This window comes from Dermacentor andersoni, chromosome 3, assembly GCF_023375885.2.
Source record: "Dermacentor andersoni chromosome 3, qqDerAnde1_hic_scaffold, whole genome shotgun sequence".
Classification (NCBI taxonomy): Eukaryota; Metazoa; Arthropoda; class Arachnida; order Ixodida; family Ixodidae; genus Dermacentor; species Dermacentor andersoni.
Window position 1 is genome coordinate 98,095,437 of NC_092816.1, and position 26,830 is coordinate 98,122,266.

Consider the following 26,830-nt stretch of genomic DNA (forward strand, 5'->3'; position numbering starts at 1 on the left):
ATATATATATATATATATATATATATATATATATATATATATATATATATATATATAACGTGATATACATATCTGAAACAAATATTCGCACATTTGCACAACGAAAAGTTGACTCGCCATCCCTGCCTGCCGTAAGCGAATGTCTAGCTGGAAATCCGCCACTAGAACTAGTGAGGGGAACATGCCCAGCTTTATTGCTGTAGAGAAATGGTAGCAATGGTATTTTACAATAATGGTAGCAGTGGGAGAAATGTTAATTTTGGCAGCATGCCGCCGCTGATCGTATTGCTCTTTCTTTTCCATTCCTCGTCCATGAACGCACGCTGCTCCTCGGGAGCCCATAGTGTGCGTTGCCTACACATAGCGGTGCTGCAACGACGATGAAATTAGTTGCTAGAATGGCTATTTTACATAGGAAAGGCTAGTGACGCAACTCACACGTCGCAAGCTGCCATCACCGGGGCAGCTTGCACTGCAGTAATGCTTACCGGGAAATGCGTGCGGAGAGCGCTACGTGCTTCGCATTGTTACGAAAAGCACCTTATCATCAGGGTTGTGGCTTGGATGGTTGTTTAGTCCCTGTTCTTTATTGAAATGAACGCTGTGCTGTATGTTGTATGCGTGATACCAAATAATGTACGCACTTTTTGCTTCATTTGCAGAACGCTTTCTTTCAGTACGCGCCAGGACGCACCGCAAGAAATCTCGAGCAACTAGAGAATAGCAGCTTCGCAGTAAAATACTATTATTGAACTAACGTTTCGGCCGGTGGCCGAGCCTTCGTCGTTGTGAACGGGCCTACACAACATGTTCGTTTCCAGAGTTCCATGGGAAGGACATGTCCCTCCAAACAAAGTGATAGCGAAAAATGAATTTATAAAATAAAAGCTTTCTTTTAGAAAGATGGGCAGAACAGACCACGTGGGTAGTTTTTATGAGTCCCGCAAAGGCAGCGTTTTCCTCACCCTCGATAAAGACAGAAAAAAAGGAACACTAATGACGCATACATGCACAAATTGTTCTTTCTGCGTCGGCGGAAGAAGACAAAATGGGGGCGGCTGTGGTGAGCTGCGCATAAGGAAGCGCTCTTCTCATTCTCGAGGGTCTTCACTGTTTAGGATAAAGAGAAGCCACTTTGCAATTGACCTGCCGTGCGAAGGACATGGGGCACAATGTCGGCCCGCAACAATGAAAAAGAGGCTATTTTTATGTCCGGAGGCTTAGTTTCTTGCAGTGGAGACTGTTCTCCCTCCTTGCACCCGCAGGATGTCGTTCTTGCACTTATATTCCTTGGTTGCCCTTTCTGCTGCCACTTGCGGTAAGTATCCATAAGGTCTCTAAGTTTTAGTTGGACTTACAGGCCACCATAAGTACACTAAAATTGAAAACACTCACAAAATGTAAAACAAGGAAAGCACCTATGAAACACTCGTACCTTTCTCAATAAAATTTAGGAGGGAAAAATGTTATGGCACTTCTGGAATATTGAAGCACAGTGAGCTGCCAGTATTAATATGACAATTTACATCGTCCATCGTTGTGGAAAGCTAACTAGTGTAGGTGAACACCACGAAGTGTTTTTCCTGCCTCTTTCTGCTATTTTTTGTGTATTCCTGGGACCATCGTTCTTCCCCGGGTGGCGATGGATCTCGAACCCCTTTTATGTAGTCCCGACGTGGCACTGCCTTCGACGTCGGCCTCAAGGAGTGGAAAAGCCGAGATGACACCGCCAGTGACAGCATTGCACTTTGTATGGCAAGTAGCGATGACAGTGAAGACAGCTTCGTACCTATGGCGTAACTCTAGGCGAAAAGGACGAACCTCGGCGGGTCTTCGTTGGAACGTACGGCAACCGTGAAGGCTTCCTTTGGTCAGGTGCGTCACACGGTACTGTTTGTTTCCGTAGATAACCCGGACAACTGAGGAGCATGAACCGGCCAGTAATCTCGGTACATAGAAACTTTTGTGCTGAATGAGCTAAGGGACAGTCAACATTATTAACATAAGAACGTCCTGGCCATAGACGTCGAGCACACAACCGCTTTACAACTATTACGTCAAACTCTTGCCCTTGCTTCGAGTTCCCGATAAATTCGACTTCGCCCTGCGGTCTGCTAGCCACCTGGTTAGCAAAAAGGTGGTGGTCCCGGGTTCGAGTCCCGGACCCAGATAAATTTTTCTTCAACTTCGAGGCTTTTCTTTCGAGGAACCCGCATGGCTTTTCTTTGTAGCTATTGCTACAACTGGGTAGATGTCTCATTTTCTCTGTATTATTTACTTCCATCCACCTTGCGGCTTTCCGCAGCACTATTACATACACTCCGAATGGTTACAGAGCTTGACGACATCAGAGTCCGTGCCTACATCCCGTAGGACAGATGCACGGCAACGGGAGTCATTTATGATGTTGCTGCTTCTATTCCGATTACTTGCCTTCCAGTCCTGGTCAAGCCAGCTACTGAGACTATGGACATGTCACAAGTTTGCCGTATAGACAAGTCCAGTAGCGTTAAGGCAATATTTGAAGGCGACTGTCTTCTTTCATATGCGAAGGCTGGTCTTTTACCTCGTGTCATTCTACCCTATATTGCGAGGACTCTTCAATGCCACAAGTGCCTAAGAATGGCCCGCGTGAGTTGTTTGCGTAACAGCAAGCAAGCTTGCCCGCTCTGCGCCGAACCCCATACAGCATAGTCTCACAAAGTGACTACTCTGAAATGCGGAAACTGCAGAAGAAATCATAATGCTTCATCATAAAACTAGGGCATCGAACACCCTTTGGGAATCAGTGTTATACGAAGAGTTGTGCGGGAAGCATACCAAGTTAGCGAAACGGCCATGGGCGAATGAAGACGTAGGTGGCTGTTTCATGACCTATATGACACGCATGACATTACCCATCATTTATGTTCTTTATATACTCTTGTCACGCTATGCTAATATTCGTGCGTACCAAGTTCACAAAACAACCACGACAGCACGAAAATGTAGGTGGCTGTTTCATGACCTACATGAGACACGTGTCAAGATATTCCTGTGATGACCTATGAGTTATCTTCGCCATACACTGTTATCACACTATGCCAATTTTGGTACATACCAAGTTAACGAAATAAGCATGAGCGCACCAAGACGTAGGCAGTTCTTTCATAACCTACATCACACACATACTATGATATTTACTTCAGCACAAATCATTTATGTTCGTCATACACTCTGGTCATACTATGCCGATTTTGGCCCATACCAAGGTAACGAAATGACCGTGAGAGCACCAAGACGTAGACGGCTAGATAGATAATCTGAAAGTGCAAATGTTCGCCAAGAAATGCTTCGTATTTAAAACTGCCCACTTATTGAGGAGAAGAAGAGAGTGTTGAGACAAATGGCGAAGGACAGCTCGTCATATAACGAAGCAATAATGATTGTTAAACAAGACGTTCTCGCCAACGGCGCAGTTCTACAAAAAAAAGAGCTGTTTTGCCACCAGAGCATTCCACCACCACAACCACCACCACCATTACCACGGCCAACCACACTACAGCTATGTCGTCAGAAGAATAATGTGGCTGAAGAAAAAAAGGATCTGACGCTTCTTGAATTAAACTACCGCAGGCGCACTTTTCCGCGGAGCGGCAGCATCGACTGCCGCCAAGTCCTGCTTCGACAAGTAATCAAGCTGCCCAAGATGACCAGCTCGTTACTGCATTGAATTGACTGGTGAGTGTTATCTGTGCACTCCTGAACAACGTGTAAATCCCGCCCACTAAATGCGCACTCAACTTCCTTGAAGCAGTACTTGGGGGTCTACAAGTACAAGTTGATGATTCTTTTCTTAATCTTAGCAAATATCTTTGAATGTTGTCTGTTTCTGCATCCCAAGACAATTATCCGCTCAATAGGCTTGTATTTGTAAATGTTACAATTGTGTTTTTGTGCGAGTTGAACTGTTTTTTAACTGTTTCATGTTATTAAGCACTCTCTGTTAGCGCCCTGCCATGTACAACAACGTCTCTTGGGTCCAGTCAAGCTGCTTATGGCAGCTTTTAGCCCAGGAGGAGGTTTCTAGTGTACTAGAAGAATTAATAAAGTTGAAGTTGAAGTTGAAGATGATGTGCCCTCCATCACCACTGCTGCCTTTACGGGAGCGTAACTAGCACGCATGGAAACTTCAATGGAACACCAGAGGTCTGCAGCCACGAATGTCAGAATTACGGCACTTTGTTTTTGTGAGCAAGTTCCCCATTATCACTTGCTAACCTCATTTTGCAAAGACAATTCGACGGTCGGGTTACGAATCATTTGATTTTTCATAATGCATTGAAAGTAGTCAAGTCATGCATGTATGGAATACGTGTATTCCCGTGCTCAAAAGAAGAAGGTTCCATTCACCTAAATTAGGCGCCTACATACTGCCATGACGTAGACTTGATCGACAGAGGCTAGCCGACATAGCCACAGAAACCCCTAGTTTCTGGATAATGGTGGGTGATATTGCCACTTGACGGCTCAGGACAAATCACCGAGTCTCCAGTCCAGTTGACCTCGTTGCCAATGATGGGCTGAGATTTCTGAACTATGGCAGCGCGACCTATTCCTAAGGAATGACAATTAGCAGCTGTTTTCACTTGGGATTTGGCGTTGCATAGCTTTTGTTCCAAAGTCCAATGATTCAAAGACATGGAAACTCTGGGCGGCGACCACATTCTTACGTATTAGTTACATGTCTACGAGGGGTCATGACAGTTCCGTCTTCCCTGTGCTGTCAATACAGATTGACTGGCAAGCGTACAGAATTTTCATTCAGGGCAAGTGCAGCCATCAACACTCCGATACCCTTGAAATCATGATTGTACAAGTGTTGCATGCTTCTACGCGAACGTTTCAACATCTAGAAGACACACCTACCCTGAATTAGGGAGGCTTCGGTCAATCCGCCGGTGGGCCGAGAGGCTATAAATGCTCAATATGTAAACTAATAACCTGAGGGAAGGCCATCTCATTCATAAGAAAGTTCAGGCTCAGATGAGCAAGCTTGATCACCATCGACAGAAGAGCCTCTGCGAATCGCTGTAACCCCACAAACCATTATCCACCGTGTGAAGAAATCTTCAGGGACTTTGCTCACTTCCACAACTACATCATCTCTCCACCACGCTGACTCAACATCACATTCGTCTAGGGATTAAGGTCGCTGATGATTTTTGTGCGAAGGTTACTGGTGACTTCGTTCTACTGACTGACCTCTCGCAACATGATGTTCCTATGGCGAGGGATCAAAGTATGAAAGTGAATTTCTCTATGGAAGAACTGCAAGCGGCTTTGGCTACGTGCAGGCGGTCTTCATCATCGGGTACCGTGAGGTCAGCTGCTATGGCTTAAGGAACCTAGTTTCAACAATTCAATGCTGTCTTCTGGATATCTTCAATTAACCTTGGCATGACAGCATAGTCACCAAAGATTGGAAGTTTAGCCGACTGAAGTCTCCGCTGGGCCTTACATAGTACCGGCCAATTCCACTTGCGATTGCATTGGTAAGGTCATGAAGAGGATGTTGCTGACACGTATGGAATGATGCCTCGAAGACCATAGCATCTACCGTGATGCTATTACTGGTTTTGGATGTGGATGGTCTTCAACTGACAGCGTTATGGATCTTTGACCTCCGTACAGCAACAAAAAGATTTGAACTGTCTATCTGTGGTTTTCATCCTCGACGTACAAGGTGCCTACGGCAATATAACCAATGTAGTCATTCTCCAAGCTCTTGGGGCAGCAGAACTTGCAGGCCACGTCTTTAGATGGAGTAGGAGATATTACAGCGACGCTGTTTACCTGCGTCCTCGTGTGCATCCATCGCATGCGTTCCCAGGAAGGAAGTAGACGCGTAGGGGAGTGGGGGAAAGAGTGTGGCGACGACCCCTGTGCACGTGGCGTGCGCTTCTGTGGTTATAACGCCACGCGCGTCGGAGGTGCCGGTGCGGCTGCAGCAGCGGTTGCTGCATATGCTTGTGAGGTTCTGTGACAGAGGTGCCCGACCGCCGGCCATCGCCCCTGGATGATGCTGACGTCTGCTGCCTGAAACCTACTCTCCCTTTTTCCCCTCTATCCTCTCATCTTTCTTTCCCCGCCCCCATTCCCCATTACGCTGCGCCGTGCTCCCATATGGGCTGCAGAACTGAGCGTATTTTCCATCTCCCAAATCACGAAGAAGAAGAAGACAGAGGCGGAGCTTCCTTTTGTCGGCGTAGTGTTGTGCCGTACGAAAGAAAAATTATGATTTCATAGCCTTTTCGGAACATGTCTGAGCTCATGTATGCAGCCTAACAGCGTCACTGGTAATCCGTCCCCACATAAGTGTTGCGGCTCCACGATATTTTTTCACGAGAGCGGTATTGGTAGTTGCATATGATGGCCTAACAAAGAAATATATCTGCATTCGTGGTGTATAACAAAGTGGACGGTTGAGCAAGACTCTTAAATCTCGTTCTAGAGGGCCAAACCTAAATGGTGCAAACGGCTAAGGTCTCACACTACGCTAATGATATTTGCATCTAGGTTTCCTACATGATACACCAACTAGTGCGCGTCAGAAAAGACAAAGCGACGACCCTGACAGCGGCATGCCTTCGCCCACATTACGTGACATATGCTCAACTAAGCCTGTTAGATAATAGAGCGCTCTCGGAAGAAAATATCCTTGCGCCTTGGCCTACACACTCGTGCATACAAAATGCAAGAAAGGCCGTCTGCAATTTTGAAGGCTACTGGATTTTACGAACGCTTCTGATTGCGGACTCTTTTCTGAGACTGACTATGACCATGACTGTCCATTTATTTTTCTTCTCTTTCCTTCTGATATATTCTTCCCCTTTCCCCTTACCAAGTGTAGGGTAGCCAACCGGCGGCGTCCTTAGTTAACTTCCCTGCCTTCTTTCTTCGTTTCTCTCTCGAGCTCTCTTTCTTGTCCAGCACACAAACATGAATACGATAAGAAGGAAGATGCTATTATACAGCAACAAGTACGATTTGTATCAGCTGTGGGAGTTATAGAAATCAGCAGAAAATGCAGCAAACAGAAAGTCAGTTTATGTGTGGCACAGAGGCGTCGTAACATATACGCCTGACAAAAATGTATGCCCAGCAGCACCTTTCGAAGGTGATAATTAGCTGTCACCATCAAATTAGTCGAGCCAACACATTTGTTAACGATCGGAGGGAAGTGCCGTCAGTCAGACAATTGAAGTAGACTGCAAATACATGGCAGAAATGAACTACATATATAATTTCTTAGCAACGCTTCTTCGATAATTGAGACATCTTACACAAACTTCCTCAGGAAAGAGATGCCGCCCTGCGTCATTCGCGCAGTAAAATACGGTCACAATATAGCGTTAGAGAAATTTTATTTCAAAGGAAAAGCGTGTAGGTCGATCTTGCGTAAGGTGGTTTAGCGTGGTGCACTGCATGAATGCAATGAAAAGTGGAAAGAAAAGAGGGGATGAGTGATTATGAATACAGATTAGAGGAATTCTGCATGTCCTATGTTGCCGCACTGATAAATGCGCAGGTCCGCTTCAAATCAGCTTTTGCTGTACAGGCGAGGACAAAATAGGGCCCACAATTTTACTCACTTAGGGTATTTTTGACTGGTCGCTTCCATTCTCAGGATAAGCGTCAGTCAGAGCTGGCGTTTATTGACCTGACGTCAGACCTGACGTCAGAGGCAGAGGAGAAGGACACAAGGCCAACATGTGATTTACTCTCGGTGGAGGAAATAGGAGAGGTGAAAAGACATGCCTAGAGCTAACGTGCAATTTTACCAAGCCAAAGTTGGCGGCACTCCCGCGAGAAACGGCGAACGCGCTCGTGGGAATAACACTCGTTGATGTGCCAGTATGCAGTGGCCCAGGTTAAGGTCGACCGTTGTCTGCAACAATGACGCTGTGTTGTTTTGTTTAGACGCCAAACTCTCTCAACCTTGATGACTGCTCCAAACACAGGGTTTGGAGCGCCATAAAGCGCTGTACATGGGAGCAGAGCGATGGAAAAAGCCAGCTGAAAGGCCAAGCGCTTGCTCTATTTCTTAAAAAGCGAAGACAACGCGGGTCCGAAGAACGGTTTTAGTGTACTTCGAAATGACCAGCCGGAAATACGATAAATGTGCAGCCAACAGTCATGAAGTACCTGCGTTTAAAAAGCAGCGCTGAAAAGTTGAACCTCAGAGAGGATGACAGTACATGACAGAAGTATAATATTCCAACTAGCCCCAACGCAAGCCTAATTGAATCATAATGTAGCTGCACAACCAACGGACATTACGCCGAATAAGGCAGCTCAGCTCGATTCATGAAAACCGTTTTCCTTTTTAACGCATCAGCATTATGACCCTAACGTCAAAAGTGTAATTGCAGGGTTGAAGAGTATTATGCAGAGACACGAAGTTAATGTTGAATATCCTTGCAATGGAACAAGAATTCATGATCACTAGCCAACCTGTAGAAACTGTTGTAGGAAAATAATGAGATACTATAAACCATACAGAAAACGACTTTTCCTTCCAATTTATTTTTTTCGAAGTGCCTGCCTGCTCACGTTTAACCGTCTTTTTCTACATACTCCTGCCACCCAGTAGCTTTGTGCAATTCGAGCTTGTACAATTTCTGCAGGGGCCTTCTTAAGAACTTGCCATCTTTAGCTTTCACATGACAGGCTTGGATTATTCCATATTCACCAGGGTACACGTATACGGCTCACTCAAGTGACCAATCATGTGTAGAGACGTTAGGATTAATTATGCGGACCGCATCATCTACTTGTACACTGTACTAGTATGCAATGAGTAGACGTTAAGTAGGCGCGGCTCGAAGATGTACTTCTTTCTTTTCAACAAATCCACAGATGATCGACGAGTTCCTGTCGGTATGGCAACTTCTTTCTAAGGTCATGTCCAGATGGCTGAGCACTTTGAGCTCCGTAGTCACTGTTCGTTCGCAACGGAGAGGCAAGCAATGAGCGTCCGACCAGATAATATGAAGGACATAGGGGAGAGGGCTCGCGAGCGTCCCTATATGTATAGGTGAAGGGTCTTGAACCGAAAAGCGCTTCTACTTCCAGCTGCACAATCTCAGTTTGTTCGCTGTTGAGCTTGCTCTTTCCGAGAAGTTTGGATAAAGATGACTTGACTGATCGGAGGAGTCTCTCGCACGAGCTCCAACTTCACGCAATGCGTCAAGCTCCGTGGTTTTACAATGCCCCATTGCTCTCAGGATGCTCTCTTGAATGCGAGAGCACTATCAGAGTACCGTGTTACGGTACGGCTAGACGCCGCATACTCAAAAGCAGTTCTGTCGGAACAAGGTCTACTGCCATCGGACTTCGCAGCGTATGAGACAGCGAAAGTTCCGCTCTAGACCGTGCCAAATTTGGCGGAGAGACTCTCAGTCTCCGAAATGAGCAAGTCGCAAATGCCGATTGCTTAACTAAAGGATTTTGCATTATCCTAGATTGCTTGCACGTACTGATATACAGAACATGTTTTTGCAAATGGTTCTGTCTCCCAGACGCTTTGCATGGCAGCTTACATGGTACCTGGAATGGTGATCAGGCAACATTCCAAGATAGCACACAGAATGTCGTCAGTAGCAGGTGATTTGACCGGCATTCTAGAACCAGTCCGCCGCATGCTGCAACAAAGACTTTTTTTTTTTTTGATGCGAGGATAAATGCCTCAGGGCATACAAGGGTATGTGATGGGGGTGAATAAGGATGATTAAATGAATGAAAAAAGATTTGCTGACTTAATGAAGTCCAAGAGGGACCGATAATGCGGTCCCTGCGTCCAAGCAGTGTAATGGCTCAGATTATGCGGCGAGAGTCCCGCTGCTGCGAGGTGCCGGAGCCTCGTCGGTTTGAGTGCAGGGCAAACCCACAGCAGGTGGTGGATGTCGGCTTCAACATTTCGCGACTTGCAGAGCGGACACTCAGGACGATGATATAGCGGGCGAAAGTGCGGCCACTTCCTAGTCACGGCAGGAGTGAGGGCTACCCCGACCCGTATCCTCCGAAGCGCAACCTCCTCTGCACGGGTAAGACCGCGGGGGAGGTTTACCGCACACGGAGGTATGAGAGCACGTGTGCGGCGCCGGAGGTGCTCCTTTCTTGTTAAAAGGAGGGTGGCATCATCTAGGTGAAAGAGTTGAGGCAGTGACGATGGAGAGGTCGCTAGACGGGTCGCAGAATCCGCACGGCTTTGGAAGCTTAGAAGGTCGCGTGGGATCCACTCGACAGATATTGGCTGCGGGATGCGTGCCGCCAGAAGATGGATCTCTTGGCATATGTCAGGGCTGCGACTGACGCGTCGCAGAAGCCGCGTCGCCTGGAGGGCATCAGTGCGGATGACGATGCGGGCCGTGGGGACCATGGGAAAGGCGGCTACAGAGCACAACGCTTCTCGGATAGCAAGGAGCTCAGCACAAAAGGAGGAAGGAGATTCTTGGACTTGAAACCGGGTCGTCTTATTAAGGGCAGGTGCGCATGGGCAATAAATTGCAGTGGTTGTTTCACAGCCCTTAATGCTTGCATCCACGTAAAGGACGATGGAGCCAAGCGGCAGGTGGGCATCTTGAGCTACAATTCGGTCACGAAGCGACGCCGCCGCGTGAGTTGATGTCGGGCGATGTATATCAGTTGGCTTGTTATCACTCAGTTGTACAAAACTCCAGGGAGGAAGAACTGGCGATGGTGGTGGTAGAAGCGAGTTCGAGAAAGCGTAAGCCCTGAGAGCACACGGTGCGTGTGAAAGGCTGGTCTTAAGCTTGCGAGCATCACGTCGCTGCTGCACCAGCTCATCTAGTGGGTTGAGCTGTGCATTTTCTTGGAGAGCCACGATCGGGGTGATGCGGGGAAGGCAAGTGATGACCCTCATTGCCTCGCGATTAACAGCCTCAAGGCGATCCCATTGTGCCCTCGTCAAATGCTGGAATTGGGCTTGATAAATAAGGCGTGGTTGCACTACCGCCTTCACCAATTGTCGCGCAACATATGAGCGGGCGCCGCCCATTTTAGGAGCAATGCGCCTAATCAGACCCAACGTCTGAATTGCCTGCTTTTTAGCGCTGGAGAGCCAAGCAGTTCCGGTTCCCGACTCGTGTACCATCAGACCCAGAATTTTTATAGTTGAACATTGTTGAAGAGGGGTTCCGGACAGATGAAGACGAATGGGTGTTCCAGAGAGTTTACGCCGGCCCCAGCGATTGGCGACTGACATGTAAGCAGATTTGCTGACGGAAAGCCTAAGGCCGACCGAAGAGGCGTAAGTCGCCGTGATATCTAAAGCTGATTGAAGGGCAGCGGCTTGAGTCTGCAGGTCCTGATGAGTGCTCCATACCGTGATGTCATCAGCGTACAACAAGAACTTTATGTTGGGTACATCGTGCAAGCGCCATGCAAGCGGGATGAAAGCAATATTGAATAACGTAGGTGACAATACAGATCCCTGGGGTACGCCACGAAGAGGGACGAATGAGCCGACGGCGTTACCACTGAGGCGAATCGCAAAATGTCGGTCTTCAAGGAAAGATTTCACAAAATTCCGTACTCTAGGGGGAAAATGCAGTATGTCAATTGAAGCCAAGATGGCAGCATGACTGATGTTATCGTACGCCTTTTCGACGTCCATAGCGAGGACAGTACGGACACTGTGGCTACGAGTTGACGATAAAACCGAGGATGCCAAGACAGCCAGCCCATCTTCAGTACCTGTGGATGGACGGAAGCCAATTTGAGCAGGGTGGTAGAAACCGTGGTGCTCTAGCCACCACGACATTCGTGTGGCTAGCATTTTCTCAGCAAGCTTGCACAACGTTGACGTTAGGGAAATGGGTCGGAAGTTGCCAAGGTCAGTCGGCGGCTTGCTTGGTTTCGGAATCGGGATCACAATAGCTGACTTCCAGCCTGGAGGGGCAACGCCATCTAGCCATACCTTGTTAATGGTGTCGAGGAGTTGAGGCAGCACAGCGGAACTCAGGTTCTTGTAGGCCTCATAAGTTATAGAGTCTGGACCTGGTGCTGTCTTGCGACTGGTACCATCTATCGCTGCAAGCAACTCAGGCATGGTGAAAGAGCTTGCAATCCCCTCGGAGTCTGCTGTAGATGGTAACCTGTCGATATGTGTCGGAATGCCTGCCAAGGGAGCACCATTGGCTGTTTGAGGCAACACGTCGTACTGCGGGAAAAACTTCCGGGCTGCTTCTCGGGCGAAATCATCCGGCGACAAGCCAGCAGCGAAGCAGGCTGTGGCTGCCGCGTCTGGACGGCGGCCACCGTGTTCCATGGCACGGAAGGTTCGCCAGAGAGAAGCATTCGATGTCTTGGATGAAAAACGCTCACACCACGTATGCCAGTGCCTCCGCGAGAGGTCGCGTTCATATCTGCGGGCCTTAGCAGTAAGCAAATTCAGTCTTGTACGAGCTTGTGCAGAAGTGGGGTCTCGGGATGCTGCCAGCTCAGCTTGTCTGCGAGCAGCCCACAAGTTGAGCAGGCCGATATCCGGTGCCGGTCGATCGACGTCTACCCAGCTGATGGTTGTAGCTTCATTGAGCGCGCTTTGTATGCGGTCAACAAGTAGTGGTGACGAGTCCACAGAGGTATCTTGGAGAACGGTGCGAAATTTGTCCCAGTTGACCACAGAACACTTGCGGCGCAATCGGCGGGCCTGCGACGGATGAAGGCCGATGATGATAGGGTGATGGTCACTACCCCAGCAGTCGGGCTCCAGGTGCCAAGTGGGAGAGCCGGGACCCGACCACCACGTAAGATCCGGTGCGTATGTTGTACGTCGAGCTTGAGGCACAGCTCGCGTTGCTGAATCGGGATGGTTCAGTAGTACAAATAACGCATCCGCGAAGGCGTCCCGCACACGCCTACCTCGAGGGCTAGAAGTAGGGTACCCCCAATCTGGGTGAGGGGCGTTGAAATCACCACCAACTAAAATAGGACACGCTGGGTATTGGCGACGGACATTCACCAACCAGCCCAGATTAATTCGTGAAGAAGAGCCACCGGCTGGTCTTATGTAGTATGACACTACCACAACAGTTGCCTTGGGTAACTTCACAGCTACTGCCACTACCTCCTGATATGAGTTACACCAGTTTTCAAGAGAAAGGCAGACCTGAGGATAGCGCGTATCCACATACACTGCCGCCTTTCCTGGAGGGGCAGCTGTGTGCACGCGATGGTCACTCATCGAAGGAGACACGTATCCACTGAAGCCCGGAATGGCAAGCAAGGCGTTGGTCTCCTGTAGTAACAGGGCCCACACCTGCAACTTGTTCATACGTAGACGGGATTTAAGCTCCCCCACTTTCGTGGAGAGCCCTCTACAGTTCCATTGAAGCACGCCACAAACACCTGTGCCCGCCATTTTGATTACGAGTCCAGACGTTGCAGAATCACAGATGTCAGGTTGGATAACTGGCTGACCATGAACCGCAAAAGGGATGTTGTAGAGTTATCCGGCAACGGAGCTGAAGATCTGGTAGACTCTGCGACCGATACAGCGGGGCGTGACAGAGACGATGATGCAGCGGAATCGATACTTGTAGTGGTGTGAGATTCCACTGCACGTCGCCGACGCGCAAGTAGTTCACGGTGTTGTCGGAGCTTGGATACCTCCGCTAAAAGGCGGGCAATTTGATTGTCAACTGCTGCCATATCATCACGCGGATGTTCAGGCCCGTTCTGCTTCTGTATAACCAGCGGGCGACGGCGGTCTTTGCGAACTTTGTCACTGTAAGTCTGTTGGGAATGGGGTGCAGGCGGGTCGGGCTCGGAAAGCTCTGGCCAGTCGTCGTCATCCCACTGGAGCGCCGCAAATCTGTTAGATGTCAGCACTGGTTGTGTTGCAGCATGCTGAGGCCATTGCTTAGGAATCCCGCGACGAACCTTCTGAGTGGCCTTTTGCTTTGTGGGACAAGTTGGAGAAGTGATCTCGTGGTCGTCGGTCTTGCAGAGTCCACATCGATAAGACACTGCGCCAGCTAATACAGCTTCATCTGGCGCTGTAAATGGACAGGATCGGCGCATGTGGCCCGGTCGGAAACATTTGTAACAATAGACGACACTGGGTTTATATGGCCGAGGTCGTAGAATGCAGCCATAGTAGTACAGGCGGGCTGGGGGAGTTGGTGGGCCCTGCAAGGTGACGATGCAAGAGCGCCCCTTTCCCATGTAACGCGCTTGAATGACACGGTGAGTAGGACAATAGAGCTCACGCTGGAGAGCAGTCTGGTCCTCGCCAACGTCAACGTTGTAAACGACACAGCGCTGTAGATCCGAGCCCTCTACCAGGTACACCTGGACCGGCACGGTGACCTCGCTCGTTATCGAGAGACGTTGAAGCGTTTGCAAACGCAACAAAGACTTGAGAAATGAACAATGTTTGGCGACTGAAACCCAGCGCTCCAATACATAAGCAACTATATTGTGACTTAGAAGAAGAGTGGGCAAAATTATATTTATAAAATATACAAGAGGAAGCCACAGCCAAGATGGCCGAAAAACAAGAACCATGAACGTGCTTTTCCGATCGTCATCTTTGCCGTCCTGCTGAGTGCCTTCTTCAGAATACAGGAATCAACAGTAAAATAAGACCCCCGGCGGTCGGAGCACCATCTCGGCGCTCAGACAAGGCAAAGGCCGTAGGCTGAAAGTTACGGCTTGAGACGGGACACATGCACGATCCGGGACACATGCACGATCCACTAGTGCGGGGCACTAGTGGCGTGATATCGTATGTAACATGGGCGAGCTTGCGTAAAACCTTGTAGGGTCCGGAGTAGCAGGAAAGAAGTTTCGTAGATAGGCCGACATGGTGGCATGGGTTCCATGGAAGGACCAAGGAGCTTGGTTTGAAATTAACGGCTCTGTGGTGGCTATCGTAACGAGACTTTTGAGTGGGCTGCGAGTCAGAGAGACGGTCCCGTGCGATGTGACGAGCCGTTTTTGCGCGAACAGCGTCGCACGCATATTCGGTAAAAGCGTGCATAGCTGATGAAAGTAGTGCGTCAAATGGCAACGTGGGGTGGCGGCCAAACAAGACAAAAAAAGGGGAAAAAGCCAATGGTGTCGTTGCTGGACGAATTATATGCGAATGTCACATAGGCAAACTTTTGTCCCAATCATGGTCATCCGCGAAAACGTATACATATCGTCATGAGCGTGCGCTTGAGGGGCTCTGTTGAGAAGTCCCATATCCAGGAATTATGGACGCTCTCCTTGAGAACTTCAGGGCAATGCACAAGTGTAAGTGAATGAAAAAAAAAAACATACATGTGTTTCAAAATATCGGCTGAACGTCAAAAAGTTTCAACTGGCTACAAGGTGAGCGTAGTTCATTTTAAGAACGTATGCATTTATTGTGTATACAGTCGGAAAATTTGTGGTGCGTTCAAGGAGTGCTTTTGACAGAGATGGGCGGTGAAGTCACATGACATGACTAAATCGTTTTGCACCCTCTCCGCAGAGGACACATAGACTTGAAAAAGCGCCAGATTTAAAGCGTGACAAGATTTATTACATCTCGCGTTTGAACGGTAATGGTAAAGGTAGTGTTACGCAGTCTGGCTGCACGCGCAGGTTTCTAAGAGGCGTGTATGCGTCTGAACGTTCGCGGCGTGTGTGCATTCCTGCATGTGAGTGCGCATGCGCATGTACACGCGTATTATTGTATGTGTGCGTGCGTGGGCGCGTGGGAATGTACACGTCTGCAAACGTGCGTGTTCATTATAAAATATAAAGACGCCTAATGAACGGACACACACAAGAGAAGAGAACGGGACAGGGCGCCAATCGCAACTGTTTTATTCACAGAACGCAGGCACATATATACCGTCAGTCAACACATGCGCGCAGAGCAAACTTTCATTCACGCATCTAATCAAACATTAGTGACACACACCGCTCAAGAAACCTCATCTCGGCCTTATATAATGATATCGAAGTTTCGCTAACGCACTAGCTGCCTTTCTTGCCTATGTGATAGGCTTCAACCAGTTCCCTTTCTAGTATCATTACTTCGGGCAAGAATCCGAACATCTGAAAAACGTGGTTCACAAGAGCGTGAGGGACAGGTCCCGATGTGCTTAGGCAAATTTGGGCCCTCTTTCATTTGCTCAACATTTCTTTCACGCTCCCTGACACGCTCATTAACACAGCGCCCGGTCTGACCTATATAGGAACGACCCGTTTGTTCTTGTTTCAGCTTGCACACGTGCGAACAAATGTGTGTGTGTTTGTGTGCGCATGGATGTACGTGCGTGTGTATTCTGAGTGTGCGAGTTTCAAGTTTCAAGTTTATTACCATGAATGCAAAATACAGTACATACATAAAGGTGATATATTTTCAGGACGGGGCCCAAAATGAAGAAATATGTGGCGGCCTCTTATCAGAATCAGATCAAAAATGTCAGAAAGCACGGGAATTAGTTCACCGAAATATCATAAATGATTAAAGAGAACATACCAGAACACCAGTAGAGAGAAGGCAAAACCAATTTCTACACTTGTTAAAGTTACCATAGTAAATGCGCTATCAAAGTTTATCTAAAACGCCTCAACGGCAGCATTTTTAAATCAGGTTTTAGATTGTTCGAAATAGAAATAGCACTGACACAGGCAGTTCTTTCAACGTAATTTGTAGCAATTTTTGGAAGGAGAAAGTTATTTGACAAAGCATACCTAGTTGGTTTTTTATTAGTGAATCGGTGAATTGGAAAGGCATCGATGGAAACTGGACGGTCAATCACTCTATACAACAGGAACATTAGACTAGGTTCATATGTGGAAACAGCAGGAAGTATACCCAATTTTAGAAATACGGGCTTAAATGTTGAAAGATGGAATGTAGATATTATAACTTTCAACGCCCGTTTTTGGATACTAACCAAGAGACATGTGAATAGAATAAGTATTTGCCCAAGTTCTAATACAATATTTATAGTGCGTGCTGATGAAGGCGTGGTAAAGTGAGAGAAGTGCAATAATGTTAAAAGCTGAACGAGTTTTAACAAAAGTTCTTACACTGAAAGCCAATTTACCTAACTAAATCAATGTGAGCGTTAAGTTTTAAATTCGTGTCTGCAATGACTCCTAGGAACATAGCGCAACGCATTTGCTTAATTTCAATGTTAATTATCCGTATGTGTAAATTGGCTGTCATTGATCTTTGAGCAGAATGAATGAATGAATGAATGAATGAACGAATGAATGAATGAATGAATGGTTTATTTCATCATCAGTTCAAGCATACATATCCAGTGGTACAGCGGGAAGGGGTGGCGAAAAGGCAACTGATTTCCTGACAATGCGCCAGTCCCCGCCCAGACCACGATAATGCACAACACTCAGCGTGTCACTTTGTAAGGCATCAATGTAGTAAAAAAGGAAAGAAAAGAAAGAACAAAAAATATTGCAGTAGACTCAGCCTGTAATACACAATACACAAATATAATACCACATAATAATACATAATGTAACACTCATAAAAAAATCACTTTATTTCAGTGCATTTCCTGCGGAGACAGAGACTAAAGGCTGAAATAGCCTGACTGGGCCCATGCCCCCGTTCAGTTCATACAGCAATTACGTGTACAATAACATATACAATAAGGTGAACATTATATTAAAATTACAGTTGCACTCAATGTACAGCCGATGAAGAAAAAAAAGTGACTTCTAATACATCAGATAAGACGTATGAGATGCATACATGTGCACACAGATCACGCAGATAGATATACATATAGAAAAGGTCACACAGGATTCATGTGTTAGATAGCTAGTAGACCTTTTATCATGTCACAGATATGTAGAGAACGATTATGTACCAGTACATTGTGCTTACAAAAAAAAATCTGAATTGTTATGGATATAGTAGAAACTAATGTAAAACAGTCTACAATACACATGCTGTTGTGACAAGGAACGTTTTGTAAGTTCTTTTAAGTTTACCACGGCTGTCTGTCCAATTTATTATGTCTCTCTGTTTATTTAGAATCTGTATAGGTTGATATGTTACCGATTGTTTCCCGTAATTTGTCCTAATCTTCGGAAGTCTCCTCCTATGCTGCCTAAACCCGTACTTATGTTCAACTACCATATCACTGTCCTTGTATATGTTTGGGGGGTGTATATGTTGGACTAATTTATAGAGATAAACTTGATTGGCCATAAGCATGTTGTGTTTCACAAATAACTCCCTGATACGTAAGTCACGGATATCTCCTGCATAACTTTCAAAAATACGTAGCACGTGCTTTTGTAGTACCATTAATCATAGTTGCGCTGAGTGGTGCTACCCCATACTAGCGAACAGTGGGCAATCTTAGAATATACTAGAGTGTAATAAAGAGTTTTTTTTTAGCGGAAGAGGTATTAATGTAGAAATCTTTCTAATACATCATATTGATCGAGCTTTATCGACTACCAAATGGTCGACATGACATGACCATACCAAAGACTCTTGGAACCAAACGCCTCGGAATTTTTGCTGAGGTGTTAGCTAAATAATCTCGGTTCCATACGTAGTATGCATGTCATGTTGGTCGCGTTTATTTGGAGGAGAAAAATTGATGTATTTCGTTTTAGAGGCATTTAATTGTAGACAATTATCATTTAGCCATTTGGATAGGTGTTGTAGATAATGATAAGTATTTTATTGAAGTTCACGTTTCGTCAGTGAAGTAAAAAATACGTTAGTATCGTCCGCAAACATTGTCATTAATGTATAACAAAAACAGGGTAGGACCTTATACTGATCCTTGGGGTACTCCATTTGTTACATTTTAAGATGTCGTATACATCATGTAATACATAAATGCAGTGGAGAAAAAAAAAAGAGCTAAGCCGTGATTTTAATAAGTGAACTAGAACATACTTGATATCAATAGCTTATCGACAAGAAATTTTTATGGCTGAATTTTGAGGCACAATACAGTTCTGGAAGAAAGTATACAATATAAGGAAGTCTTACACGGAAGAGAAAGAGAAAAAAAGAAAGAAAATGTCATGTTTGAAACGCCATTAGATGAGCATGCATCTATTTTTTTGAAAATAGCTACTGATCGGCTTTCATTCACTATGCTCATGGCCGTCATGTTAGAGTTTAAAAATGAAGGAATAAGGTGTGTTAGTTTTTGCTTGCCGTAGTTGGTTCGAATCCTTTCCCTGTAACAGGTGGTTTTCCTAAGAATATACGTGTTTTCCGGGAGTAGGTATTCTGAAATATATCTCTGTTCAATTTAATCTGATTGTAGATGACTGTCGCTAGCTCTCTATAAAATATATTTTGGAATTTTAATATAGAACTATAAACTGAGACTTAGCAGGGTCTATGCTCACATAAATTTTACCACACCACTGTTCCAGCCGGCGCACAGTGTAGCTTATTTTATCTCAATATAGAATGAGGTTTACCGCACATGTTACAGTCGTCGTATCATCGGCGTAAAGAAAGCACGTGCAATTGTACAACTAACTGGGTAGATCATTACTAAATGCCAAAAGTAAGAGCGCAACAAGAATTGATCCTTGTGGTACTCCTTTGGGGATGCGCCTTTGTAGGGAAAAGACGCCAATAAAGAAAACACCTTGACATTTGTGCCTCCGTATTTGCATTTGCATGCGCACGAGTGTGTGTATGCGTCTGTGAGCGTCCGTGACGTATGGAGATGCCTGACTTTGCGCGTGCGTGCGTGTGTACGTGTGTCTTATTGCATATGTGCGTGGGCTTGCGTGATTACGGAGCATGCATGGGCTCGTGTGGATGTGTACTTCTGCCAATGCGTGTGTTTTTGTTTCAACATGCATGTGCGCGCACAAATGTGCGCGCGTTTGTGTGCAGTTGCATGTATGTGCGTGCCTGTTTTGTGTGTGCGTGCGAGGGTGTGTGAGTCTTTCGTGAGTGTGGTCGTACATTCTAATGCTTACTTCTACTTTTGGAAACACGTGATCTGGAGATCATTTAAATTGATATTTAAATCTACGAGACAAGAAGGAATGACACTGCATGTATAGTATTATTTTTTCAAAGCATTACCGACATAAAAATAAAGTGCCTGCGATGTCATTATTGCCGCCCTTAACCGAAAGAGCCCCGTGACAACCTGCTAAGTGATTCACCTTTGTTATCTTGCTTCTGTCGGCGGCAGCGCAATGTCTTCAGGGAAATGACGCGCAAACTCTGCACCAGAATTGAATCGTGTATTGTTTCTGCGACCAAGCAAGCTTTGGGCAGCGCACATGCACTGCTAGATTAACATTTCAACTTTAAACGGCTTGCATTCGGTAAGACAATGCGAACAATAGACAGTTTTAGAATAGCGTTTGTCGCCTTACGTACGTTTAACGTAAGCACCTTTGCGGCACGTTGCCGTGCGTGTCCTTTCAAGTCTTTTAGTTTACCTTATGAAAACACAAAAGCAAAGAAAACGTTACAGAACAGGGCACCGTCTTGTGCCTCGTGCCAAACGTATCCAAGCCAAGACGGTTCATTACCAACCGTCCTGCTGTTGGCATGTGGACGCGTGTCATTAGCGTAAGGGCGCCAGAATCGCCGAACGATCTCATAAAATGGACGTGCCATGCGCTCATAACCAACCTTTCAGGTGAGTTTAGGAAAAGCGAAAGCTCATTACAACAGTTACTGGCCATACACGCGAGTGAGAGCGTAGCCATCACGAGAATTCACGCTGAAGCGGGAGCCATGGGAGCCACCATGTTCGACAATAGCATTTCTTAGCGTCCGTAAACATTACGGACGTTAAACTCGCCAAATAACGTACATTACCAAAGCGTGCGTGAACCTCAGAAACCCAATAACGTTCCGAGAATGCTCAGGGAGGACTACGCTATTTATTTACATGCGTAGTGCTTTTAAGTTCGGTTGCAAACGCTTAACTGAAACGCTCTAATAATCGAGAGTCGTCTGGCCTCGAGGAACATGCTCATGGAGCCGATTTTTGTTGGCGACATCACGAAAGGCTGGAAGCGGTGAGGTCGTTGTTACCGACGATATTTTCCGGCGTCAGTTGCGCTTTCAGAGAGCGCTTAATTGCCGAATATTTGTTCTTCTTTCCTACAGGATCATATTTAACAAACATATATTCGCTCAGATACAAAATCTCGAAGACCGGCTCCAAACTACTCATTTACTTGAGCCACCCAAGATACACCATTTGAAAGTTAATTAACATAGCTTCGTGAAATTTGCACACAACTGCTCAACTTGCTCCGTATCCGGAGGTTACCGTTTGAACACTCGAATGATAACAGTAATGTCATGAAGATTTGCACTGGTCACTTTTCTCAATTTTGTGCCATTGAAAAATACCTCCGGTATATTCATGGTGCCGTAGCTTTCTTATGAAGCAGGAATTGCCTTCGACTATGGAACGCACAGGTTTCAGCGACGCCTTAAGGCGTTCCACCCGTATCGGGGCGTCGCCAGTGGCGCTAAGTAATTAATACTACTAACTAATACTAAGTAACATTATACAGATTTCAGGTTCTTAAACAGCGTGAATAACTTATCTAAAATATAAGTGTCAAGGAAGAGCAATTTAACAATCTAGTAATCACTGCAGACTTTGAATAATTAATGGCAAGTAAAAAACCGTCAGTTATATTCGATTTCATTTTGATTTAACAAGAAGTAGAAAAAATTCTTTGTAAGCATATTGCATTCCGCAGTTCCTAGAGGATTCAACAATGCAGAGATTTGATAAGTGACATGTTGTCTGCCATAATTGGTTCTCGCCCCTGCAACTCGAATTGCTTTCCTATTTAGTGCATACTGATTTTGTAATTCTGACCCGTATACATCAAAAAGTTAATTAGTTTTTATATATTGTGAAAACTTATAATAACAAATTTGCGATGCCTTCAGCAGTTCATATCTGATAAACAGAAGCTCTGCACTCAAATGTTGCGGCCTTTCTCGATAATTCTCGAAAACGTTCAGTACTATATTGTAATATAAGTTTCTTGTAATTCTGCGTGTATGTAGTGCCCCATACTAATATACAGTAGGAAAGCGTGGAGTCACCCGCGGTGGTTGCTCAGTGGCTATGGTGTTGCGCTGCTGAGCACGAGGTCGCGGGATCGAATCCCGGCCACGGCGGCCACATTTCGATGGGGGCAAAATGCGAAAACACCCGTGTACTTAGATTTAGGTATTTCGCTAGAATAGCAGCTTGGGCTTGTTGGTTTTCCATCCTGCTATTAACAGCGCAAAATGTAGACAAGAGACGAGACAAGAAGACACCACAAGCGCTGCGCTTGTGGTGTCTTCTTGTCTCGTCTCTTGTCTACATCTTGCACTGTTAATAGCAGGATACATTTAGGTGCACGTTAAAGAACCCCAGGTGGTCGAAATTCACGGAGTCCTACAATACGGCGTGCCTCATAATCAGGAAGTGGTTTGGGCACTTAAAACCCCATAATTTTTTTTTTTTTTTGAAGCGTGGAGTCAGAAAAACAAATAATAAACGACTGTTTTTAACCAAACAGTTATGATGGCACTTATTTTAAAGAAACAGCCTGTAATTTTGCTAAGGTCAGCTCTATCTGCATGGTCAGCATGTGCATTCAATGATAGGTCCTCTCTGAACCACACACCAATAAACTTCTGAGATTGTTCCTTTTCCAGTTGTGCCCCGCGGAATTTGACTTTGACTGCAATTTTATGATGACGCGGTTCGTTAATTGGCACAAATGTTGTGTACTTCGTTTTATTAACGTTTAACAGGCGCTTATTCATGTGTAGCCAATTCAGTAGCTGATCTAATCATCTAGTAATTGAACTTCGCAACTCTGTAATCGACCTGTCCGGAAAAACACATTAGTCTCATCGGCGTAGGTTATTAATCTTTGGGAAAATGGAATTAAACCAAAATCAATATTATGAAGGTTAAATCATAGCAGGCCTATTATGGACCATTGGGGTACAGCATTCTGAATTGTTAATTTCGGTGACTTTACCTTATTGACTGAAACATATTGGTGTCTATTTCTAAGGTAGCTTTGTAATAATTTTAGCGCGATACTGCGTATTCCGTAATCATGTAGCTTCTCTAAAAGCACTTCATGATTCATCGAATCAGAATGTTTCCTTAAACCTATGAATAGCCCGATAGTGCATAGCCTTTGTTCAAAGTTCTCTATGATTGCATGTTTAGCATTCAGTAGTACCTGCTCACAATATCTTGTTTTCCGGAAACGGTACTGCGCATCACAGATGATATTGTATTTAGCCATGAATCCTTCAATGCGGATATTTATGACTGTTTAAAAACTTTCGAAAACAAAGGAAGCACTGAGGTGGGGAGCAAATGGGGAACGAAAAGAAGAAATACTTACTGAAAGATGGTGTGTATGGTCTCATCTAAACGCGTATATTACGTCTTGTAGAACATCTCCTTGTAGTCCTCGTTGTAGGTCTCGTAGTGTAATGAGCCCGATATCTCGGATTCATATTTTCTTTGTATGGTAGTGAATTCATCGCCATAGCAGAGATTTGATGGTCTTGTGTGAACGTGCATAAAAGAACAAGTATGGCCAGTGCGGCGAGAATGCTGGAACTAGAGACCTTCGTCATTCTTCGCAGCCGCAGTATTCTTCAGGGTGCCGCTAGAGTTCAAGAGAAAGCCTACATAATTGTAACGGAGCAAGAGAAACCTTGCTATTTGGGCTCCTTCCAGCTATTGTTCAGGTGGCTTCTTGCTTGCATCTATCATGATTATACGAGATTATTCTTCTGTTTTTAGCATGATGATATATTTTATATAGAACAGTGATCGGTTCAAAATTATTACACGCCGATTTTGCTACGGAGAACAAAGAATGCTAGGAACAGAATATCGTAATGCGAAACATCAAACAATAGAATGTGGCGATAATCACTAACTTGCCTGCCTGATGTGTGACCCTGCACACGTGTACTGCTCAAGAGACAATAAACCCGAGGCTCAGGATTCAACAGTTTGGAATGCGTGAAAGCGCCTATAAAGGGCACAAGCTAGACATAAGGTTTTAGAAGACGCGTTTGTGTTCTAGCCACACATTCCTGTGACTCGCCACTGCAGAAAAGTTTGGGACGAAGCGCTTCCAAGCGGCAACATTATTGGCTATTAGGACGTTGATGTTACAAAAATATTTCATAGTAGGAAGATTGCTCACCACTATAGAATATTTCGGGCTGAACCAAACATATGTTAGTGGTTTAGCCAGCAAAGTTGTTCCAAGAAACTATGGCTAAACTCCGTGTCCAGATACATTGCTTTGAATTTGGAATTCGCCCCAGTAAAGTTAAAAGGGGATGGCAACTCACGCTTCTGCCGCTTGGACGGAAACTCGAACGACCTACCCTGACAATTACGAGCGCCCTCCATATGTGAACTTCATTGGTAGCGTGCGCTCGACGTCGACGATTGGACACTCGCGTCTGCTCTCGCTCACGTTCTTCGGACGCATTTTCACTGGCCACATTCACCGTTTTAGCAATGCCACGTTGTCGTGGGTATAGTCGCGTCTCTGTTGTTCGACGCCTCTTCTCGTACTCGGCTTGTTCTTCGGCTGTGTGCACAATGCGTGGTCGTCGCATTTCCCCATTTTTCTTGGAGTTGCCAGTGTGGCAATGGTCTGCTTCCGCAATGCACAATCCGGTCCTTATACAGCGTGGCAACTACGACGGCGCACAACCCCGTGTTTTTCCACCACAACTGCAGCGCAATTGTATTGAGGGCAGACGCAACCGGCAGCAACGGCGGTAAGCGCGGGCACACTCCCCCACTGCGTAGGTGCGGCGCGCGGTGAAACCACGTGTCCTTTCTTCCTTCTCTGCCGTACTATCACTCGCTCTCCCCTATTCAGTGCCGCCATTTTCTTTTGTTCACTTTACGGATGTTAGCCAATCCAGATAGCCCCCTCCCCTTACGGCATCACGCCGCGCCGCGATCTTTTTTGTTCATTTTACGGACGTTAGCCAGACCAGATATCCCCGTTACGAAACAACGGAAATGCTCATTCATACCGATCCGTCAGGTAAAGAGGTTTGTTTGAAAAAAAGTCGCAGTTTCCCCCAAAAGGCTCAGCATCGAAAGCGAGAGCAAATTTGTGGATAGCAGTACGAAGCAAGTATAGTAGCTTTCTCGGCCGTATAGACTGTAAAGATAGGAATACTATACTCGCGTACAACTTTCTGTGACTGTGAAGGGAAAGCTACGGGCGTGTTGCTGCTACATTTGTGCTATCACGGCAAGTAGTGCGGCAGTGTTTGACAGTGCTTTTGATTGCTCGGAACTAGCGCTGAATCGCCGTAGGTTCCACGTGCGATGGTTTCTCTTTTCCCCGGACGCGGAAGAGAAATGCCGCAAATTAAGTAAACCTTTACACTCAGTGTTGTGTGCTGTCTTTGCAACTGTTGCGAAGGTGTTTACGTTTTGTTTTCCCCATACCAAACTAACGTAGATTAAAACACGGGACTCTTTGCAGAAACACTCGCACATGTGCGCGCTTTGCCTCCGTCGACGCCCTCTTACAGCCACAGAAAGTCGTGCGCGAGTATAGCGAAATTAACAAAGAAGTTGTCACGCACGCACAAGCCAACGTGAACACATCTCACTCGATGACTGCGGAAACTCGCTGTCTATACGCTGCAGTGAGGAAACGCAGCAGCAGCAGCGAGCGAATTTACCTTTGTACAGCCGATCGCATCAACGCAAACGACGTCTTGAAAACACAGCGCAGCGTGGATTTTGTGCCTGTCGCAGATGGCTTTCCAGATACGGCAGCCCAGCCAGGCGGGCGCGGCTGCCAGGGGTGCCCGGGGTAGAACGCGCCTCCCTCTCTACCTTCCTCCCGAAGCCTTGCGCGTTACAGAAGGGGGCGCGCTTCCTTCCAGCTTTCCGCCGTTCCGTGCGCGAGATGGAGCAGCGATCGCCAGCTCACCCTCGCACGCTTTCACTAGCACATACAGATACGGCGCGCGGCGACCATTTTATCACCCGTGGACTTTATACGGAACCTCACGACCGCGACGGCGACGCCGACGCAGAAGTGCGCCTGGAGTGCACCATATAACTGCTATCGCCATAAATATTGCACACGCTCCTTTCTCTACTTGTAATACGCATAAGTAAGGCCCAACGTAGAAAACATTATTAGAAATGCTACAATCTGGAATCTTCGCCAGATCTAGACTGTATGCTTTCACGAGGAAAAAGCTCACAGGCCTGACACAAAAGCTATTCTAATGGAGTACCTTACTTTGTGCCTGATGCATACGCATAAATATGAGCAGTGCAAATGTCCACGTCTCTACTGAGAGCAGATTGCTTAGCCTTAACTAAAGTAATTCAGAAATTGGGATGCAGACAAGTGCATCTTAAATGTGAAACTGAAATGTCATCTCCTATAATCCCGTTCTATTTAAACTTATTATTCATAGAAATGATTCGCATTGAGCTCAAAGCTAAGGACGCTGAAATCAGCTTCCTTAGGACAATAATGGTTGAAGCGTTAAAAGTGAAACCGAAACCAAACGAAACTGATCAGTTGAAACGCAACGAAGAGTCATTTAAATGATACAATGTGCACGGTGACAAAAAGAAAGCTAGGTGAGAAGACAAGTCTAGACTGCTGCGTAAACATGCAAATACAAGTTTACACGTTTGTGCAATGTACAGAGCGGTCCACTGTTAAAGGGAACACCGGAGCGCGTGGCCTCGGCTCGGAACCAGCGCTGGCAGGCGGCTGCAACGAGTATCAGGCA